The sequence below is a fragment of the Propithecus coquereli genome, unplaced genomic scaffold, assembly GCF_000956105.1.
Source record: "Propithecus coquereli isolate 6110/MARCELLA unplaced genomic scaffold, Pcoq_1.0 Scaffold339, whole genome shotgun sequence".
Lineage (NCBI taxonomy): Eukaryota > Metazoa > Chordata > Mammalia > Primates > Indriidae > Propithecus > Propithecus coquereli.
Genome location: NW_012149052.1, coordinates 2,359,488 through 2,367,238, shown reverse-complemented (window position 1 = coordinate 2,367,238; position 7,751 = coordinate 2,359,488).

The following is a 7,751-nucleotide window of genomic DNA, read 5'->3' as shown; positions in this document are numbered from 1 at the left end:
AACCAGATGTGGTGGCACACGTCTGTAGTCCCAGCCACTTGGGAGGCTGAGATGGGAGGATTGCTCAAGCCTGGAATTCAAGGTTGTAGTGAGCTGTGATCAGGCCACTGTACTCCAGCCTGGGAGACAGAGTGAAACCCCATCTCTAAAATAAATAAAGAAAAGAAGAAAGAAGCAGTGTGTTGAGTTACATTCTAACATAAGATCCTTCTCTCACTGTGCACTGGCACCTTGGGTTGCACTAGTCTACAGGGTGCTCCATCCCCTGGATGGAATATGATCTCTGCAGCCACGTCTTGCGCTCAGTCCCTTTCATTCTTAGTAGTCCAGCCCACAGTGGCCTCCTTTCAGGCCTGCAGACTTACAGTGGATCACTGCCCATGCTGTCCTGTCTGTATGAAATATCCTTCCGTTTAATCTGCACCTAATTAACACCTCATCATCCTTCTCATCTCAGCTCATGTGTCACTTTGTCCAGGAAGCATTCTCTTCCTCCCTGACTCATCAAATCTCCCACCATAAGCTGTCATATAACACCATGTAACTCTCGTTCATAGCCCTCATCATAGTTCACATTCATTTAAGAGAAATGTTTCCCATGTGGTCTGTGAGGAAGGGATCATGTCTGTTTTGCTTACTTATGCATTCCTACCAACCAGTACAGTTCCTGAAAATCTTTATTAAATAAATGAATGAATGTTTCCAACCAATGTCCAAGACCAGACAATCTGTCTGTTATAGCAGCAGTCCCCAACCTTTTTGGCACCAGGGACCAGTTTTATGGAAGACAATTTTTCCATGGACCAGGGAAAGATGCAGCTGTACAATTGAAGTAAGATGCTCACTTGCCACTGTAAAGCCCACCACCAGATGCAGCTTAATTGTCACTTGCAACTCACTGATAGGGTTTTGATATGAGTCTGCAAGCAATCGATAATTGATTTATTATGGTCTCAGTGCAGTCAAACCCCTCTGCCAATGATAATCTGTATTTGCAGCCTCGGCGCTAGCATCACCGCCTCAACTCCATCTCAGATCATCAGGCATTAGATATTCGTAAGGAGTGCACAACCTCGCTCCCTCACATGCACATGCGCAGTTTTCAGTAGGGGTCGCGCTCCTATACGATCTAATGCCGCAGCTCATCTGACAGGAAGCAGAGCTTATTTGGTGATGTGAGAGATGGGGAGTGGCTGTAAATACAGATGAACCTTTGCTCGCTCATCCACTGCTCACCTCTTGCTTACGGCCCAGTTCCTAACAGGCCACGGACTGGTACTGGTCTCCGAGGCCCAGGGTTGGGGACCATAGCTTTATAGCATCTCTCATATTCTTTTTTTCCCTTCTACTTGCATTGCCATTACTTCAATTTCACCATTTATTGTTTTACATCTGGATTACACTTATTGCTCCAGAGAATAGCATGTATTCCTATATTCAGATTCTCTCTACATTCTTTATTACCCCACCCAAGGTTCTTTGATTATGCCATTGCTCTGTTCCAAAACCTCCCATGACACCCGTTGCCAACAGAGTATAGCCCCAACTCTTAAGATTAACACCCCAAACCCTCCATAATCTGATTTTAATCTGACTTTCCAGCCTTTTGCATCTCATAGGTCTAATCGTCTCTACATCTTTGCCCTTCCAACTCTACCTATTAAAATATTATAAATTCTTGTAGTCACTACCCTATGCAGCCTTCTTTGGGAAAATTTCACGTGAATCCAATCCTTTTCTCCTCTGAACATGCTACTGGTTTAATAGGACACATTTGAAACTGTCATGAAATATCTATGTCCTCTCACCCTCTGGAATCTACACTGCCTGAGAGCTGACATCTCTATGTTCTGTGCAGTCCTCAGCACAGTATTTTATACAGAGTCAATGTGATCAGTGAATATTCGGTGAATGAATGAATGTCTGTGAGAAGGTGTTCTCTGGCTTTCTTTTTCCACTTTCAAGGTTCTGTAGTTTAGAGCTATGTTTAGACAATGTGCTGCTTCATAGCAACATAATGCCCCAGTTCACAGAAAGTTGCAAATAGCTGTTAAAAGCATCACTTTAGAATAGCTTGTTCTCCCTTTAAAGTGGAGAGAGCAAGATCCAATATTTATTGAGCGTCTTTGTTCACTTGGCATTTGGAAGCCCTGGGTGCACCAGGGCTGTGCACATAGTAAAATGCCCATTTTGATTGTAATTTCCCCTTGTGAATAACTGCTACCCACAAAGATGTTCCTTTACAATTTTTCATCCTCTTAGATTCATAAAAAGTATTTTATACTAGGAGAAATTGAACAGAAATAACTTTACATGATACTTAATAAAAGTTTAGGAAGACGTTTTAATAGTGCATTACCAAATTTATTTAGAGAAACTTTAACCATTTGAAGTGTGTTGGAGAGCTACCAAGAGTTCAAGAATTCTCAAAATTTCTGAGTACTCAGTTGCTTCACATCTAGGCACAGTGGTAATACCTGTGTAATGATTTGGAGGATGTTGTATTTGTTAGTTCTTGCTGCAATAATGCTGTGGAACAAACCACCTCAAAACTCAGTGACATAAATGAAAAGAATTTGTTTTTCTTGTATCTATGGGTTAGATGTAGTGACTCTGTTTTAGACCTCCAGATGGCTGGTTTTGCTTTATGTTTTGGGCCCATTTGAGGTCTGTTCTGCACATCTCACTTCAGAATTCAATGTGGGGCATCAGCTCCCAGGGCCCACAATAGCTGAATCATGTTCATGAAACACAAGAGGTGAGCCCAACCACAGAAGCCCAATTTGCACTCCCTTTACAGAATTTACTGACTTAATCATATAGGGTGTGGTGGGTCTTCAACCACAAGTACCACCTACTGCCTCAGAAATTAAAGTAGGCATGGCATTACAAGTCACACTGTTAAGAAGACCACGGGGCTGGGGACAGAGAAAGGATTTCAAAGACCTGCATTCTCCCTCATCAAAGAGAGATAGGGAATCTGCCCACTGACATAGCTTATTATTCCTACAGCCTACAAACAGCTAACAACTGAGAAAACCACCACACCAAAGATAATTATAACCAAGGCATCCATCCAGAACCTAGACTCCATCAAACTACCCACAAGCAAAGCCAAAGGTTCTCACCCAACATATGCTACAAATACACCCATATGAGTGAAGCGAGAGGAAAAAGCCCTGTTTAAACAAAATAAATCCAAAAGAAGCAACAGCTGCTGCAGATGAGAAGGAATCAGTGAAATAACTCCAGAAGTATGAAGAATCAGAGCAAAAAGTCACCCCCAAAAGGAAACACCAGCTCTCCAACAATGGAAACCAACCACATTTTTGTGAGTGGTGAGAGATATGGACCCTGTTTCAGTCTTCTGCTATCCAATTTTCTCGGCACCATTTATCGAATAGTGATTCTTTTCCTAAATTTGATTCCAGTTTATCTAACAACACAATAGAAAAAAAGACAGTCATCTCAAAAGAAAAATTGGCAAGGCTTGAATGGTACTTCACAAAAGACAATATCCAAAATAATCAAAAGACATGAAAAGGTGCTAATTTGCATTTCCATAATGAAAGAAATGGAAATTAATTAAGTTTTTAATGAAAATTAATTAATTAATCAGGGAAATGCAGATTAAAACCATAATGTGATACCACTACACACCCAGCAAAACAGCTATAATGAAGAAGCCTGAGCTGATGAGGATGTGGGGCAACTGGGACTCTCATGCACTGCTGGTGGGAGAGTAAATTACTGTCAGCACTGTGGAAACTGCCGGCAGTAAGCACAGCCTATGACCCAGCAACTGTACTTCTAGTATATACTCAGGAGCTGTGTGAACATATGCGTCCCACAAGGCATGCAGAAAACTGTTCAAAGCAGCACCATTCATATAGCCCTAAACTGGAAAAAACCCAAATGTCTGTCAAGAGCAGAATAAATAAATAAATTGTGGCTAATTCATAAAATGGAATACAAGGAAAATGAATGAAACCTTGCTATATTAAAAAATATGGCTGAATTTCATAAATTTAATGTTGAATGAAAGAAGTCAAACACAAATGAGTACATATTGTAAATTGGTTGTCTATTGCTTCAAAAAAAATTACCCTAGAACTTAGTATCTTAAAACAACAAACATTTATTAACTCAAAGTTTCTGTGGGTCAGAACCACAGATAGCACAGCTGGGTGCTTCTGGCTCAAGATCTTTCACAAGGCTGTAATCAAAGTGTCGGCCAGGGTTGTAGTCTCATCGGAAGACTCAAAAGAGGAAGGATCTGCATCCAAGTATGCGCATATGGCTGTTGGTAGGATTCAGTTCCTCCAAGGCTACTGGACTGAGGGCTTTGGTTCGTCACTGGCTGTTGGCCAGTGGCCTTCCTCACTTCTTTGCCACGTGGGTTTCTCCCCAGGACAGCTCATAACATGGCAGCTGTCTTCCATCAGAGCAGCAAGCAAAAGAATGAGAGAGGGGTTTTGTCACCTAATCTTGGAAGGGACATCCTATCACTTTTGCTACATTTTCTCCTTTAGAAGTAAGTCACTAGGTCCGGCCCCCACCAAGGGTGGGGGTGGATTATATAAGGATATTAGTACTAGGAGGTGGGGATCATTGGGACTCATTTAGAAGTCCACATGACATGATTCCATTTTTGAAGTATAGAAAAAGGTAAAATAAATGTATGGTGATAGAAATTAAGATTATGGTGGATCTTGGTTGGGGCTCAGTGTTGCTGGTAATATTCTAAGTGTTGGGTGCTAAGATCCGATCACACAAGTGTACTTTATAAAAATTCATCGATTTAAATTTGCTCTGATTTATACACTTTTCTGTGTGTATGTTAAATTTCTATTTTAAAATTTACTTACAAATAAAGAGTTAATATTCCCCTTTAGAGGCCCATCTGATGATAAGCAAATTTCCTTGCCCTTAAACATCAGTCTCTCCCCCTGTTCTGGGCCAGGCAGTAAAATGCAAACTCAAGTTGTACTCTGCCTCTTAAAATCTAACAAATTTAACAACAGTGCAGGCAGCACTGTTTATGTTTGGAAAAAATATGTGTTGAGGAGTCAGACTCAAGTTCAAATACTGGTTTTACCACCCACTGGCTATGTAACCTTAGTCCTCATTTTCCTCATCTGTGTTATTAGTATGGAACAGAGGATTGCACGGGAAAGTAATGACTGGAAATCATATAATATATACCTATTGTAAAAATAGCTTGAGGTTCCCCCAAAGACCTGTACTGATTTATGATTGCAACATCTCTTCAACTTCCTCACATTACTGTGAGCTTCATGCTCATTTTGGCCTCTGAGACCTTTGTTCATCCACAATCGGAGAGAATATTCCTGAAACATTCTCTAAGGTTTAACATCAGGCAGACTGCTCTATTTAACCCACACATCTTCATCCTAAAGTAATAACCCTCTCATGGGCTGCCTCAGAGAGTATACTCATGTGACAACCTAAACAAGGTATTTGCATTGTTTTCTCCTCAGGTATTTTCCTTTAGGAATCAGTGTTTAACCAATAGAAAACTGGATAAATAAATCATACTATCCTCCATTTCATGGAATGGTGTGTGGCCAATAAAATACACAGCAGAGGGCAACGGGGACAGAGGAAAACCTTGGCAGAACTAGGAGAGAAAGAGGACACTTGATTTTCAGGCTTAGGCAAGAAATCTGTACAGATCTTCAAGTGACACTTGGGTCACTCTCTAGCCAAGGATGCAAAAATTTCCTCCTGGTTGGGCCAGCCCACCCGACTCTCCACCCATAACAACTATGGCAATAATAGCACTGAAGGGGCTCAGGGACAAGAATATTTTCCTGAAAACTGTCACTGATTTTTCATTCTAGCAAATGTAGCCAATGTCCAGGGGACATAGATCCAGTGGGCCTGGGGTGAGGGTGTATGCCGGGGGTGGGGTTGTTGTTCTGGTTGTGGCTGGGAGAGCCCAGGCAAGGCTGAGGAGGAGAAGCTGTCATGTCTGGAGTGCCAATCTGTCTGGTCTCCTGTTGGCTGGGCACCTTCTCAGAGGGGAAGCCCCCTTCACAGAGTCCCTCCATGGTACTTGGTTTGGTGACCTCGTGCAAGACAAAAGGCTCACCCATGTATTTATGGTGGGAGTGTTCACTGGGCAGCCACATAGAACCTGGGGGGAAATGAGACAGAGACTAGGAAAAGCTTGATGGATATTTGAGTAGAAAGCAGGAAAAGGAATGAAAAGGAGAAAGAATAAGGCAACAGAGGGGAAGGAATGGGAATGTCTCCATTATATTTAACATATCTCCCGTTGTGTTCTCCCTTCCCCCAAAACCTGATCCAGACCACATGACTTTGTGTCTGACCTGCTCAACGTGTAGCCCTTGGGGTGCCATCCCAACAGAGGTGTGAATGGCTTTATATGTGCACACAACCATAGCATCTGCATGCATGGGTGTTGTCAGACCAGGCACTGACCTGTCTGGGGAAGGTGCTTGGTGCTTTTTTCCAACCATGCTAAACAGCAATATGTCAGATCTTGTCCTGGCTGCACACTGTTTGCTCATCAGGATTGGGTTGCCACCTTGTGGCCTTCATGAACTTGAAGAAGTCACAGTAAGTGTCTACCAGCAATCCTGTAGCTAATGCGGGCCTTGCCCCTTAAGCTGAGGGTTCAATTGTCCTAGGCTTACCTGGGATCCCTACTCAATCTAAAGTCAGAGTATCCAAAAGCACCCCATGGTTTCTCATTCTCATTCACATCTGTGTCATCTAGGACAAAGCCTTGAAGGGCTGAGTGGAGAGACATCTCTCAAAGACTTACATATAAAAAAGTGCTCATTTAGGTTTGTGTAAGTACACTCTATGATGTTCACACAATGATGAAATCGCCTATTGATGAATTTCTCAGAACATATTCCTGCTGGTAATCATGTATACATGTATACAGCCATATAACTGTATGTACCAGGATGTAGGATTTAGCAAAACAACTGTCCAAAGGCATTCAGATGTTATAGATTGGGATTTTCTGCTTGTAGAAGATTGTATTTTCCGAAAATGACCATAGCCATATTTCTAGTCTTACATTCTCTCCTAGAGATTTGCTAATGCTGCACCAAAAGTTGAATACTATTTGCCTTTCCCTTAAAGTTGGGTATCTCAGCCAGGTGTGGTGGCTCACGCCTATAATCCTAGCACTCTGGGATGCCGAGGCGGGCGGATCGTTTGAGCTCAGGAGTTCAAGACCAGCCTGAACAACAGCAAGACCCCGTCTCTACTAAAAATAGAAAGAAATTGGCTGGACAACTAAAAATATATATATGTAAAAATTAGCCGGGCATGGTGGTGCATGCCTGTAGTCTCAGCTACTCAGGAGGCTGAGGCAGAAGGATCGCTTGAGCCCAGGAGTTTGAGGTTGCTGTGAGCTAGGCTGATGCCACGGCACTCTAGCCAGGGCAACAGAATGAGATTCTGCCTCAAAAAAAAAACAAAAACAAAAGAGAAAAGTTGGGTATCTCAAGAATAGAATGCAGCAGACCTCACTGTATTAAGTTTCCTAGAGCTCCTATAACAAAGTACCACAATGTAGGTGGCTTTAAAAAAAAACCAGAAATTCATTTTCTTACAGTTCTTGAGGCTAGACATCTGAAATCAAAATGTCAGCAGGGTTGGTTCCTTCTGGAGTGGCTTAGAACAACAAAAATTTATTCTCTGGAGTGCAGGAGGCCAGCAGTAGGAAATCAAGGTGTCGGCAGGGC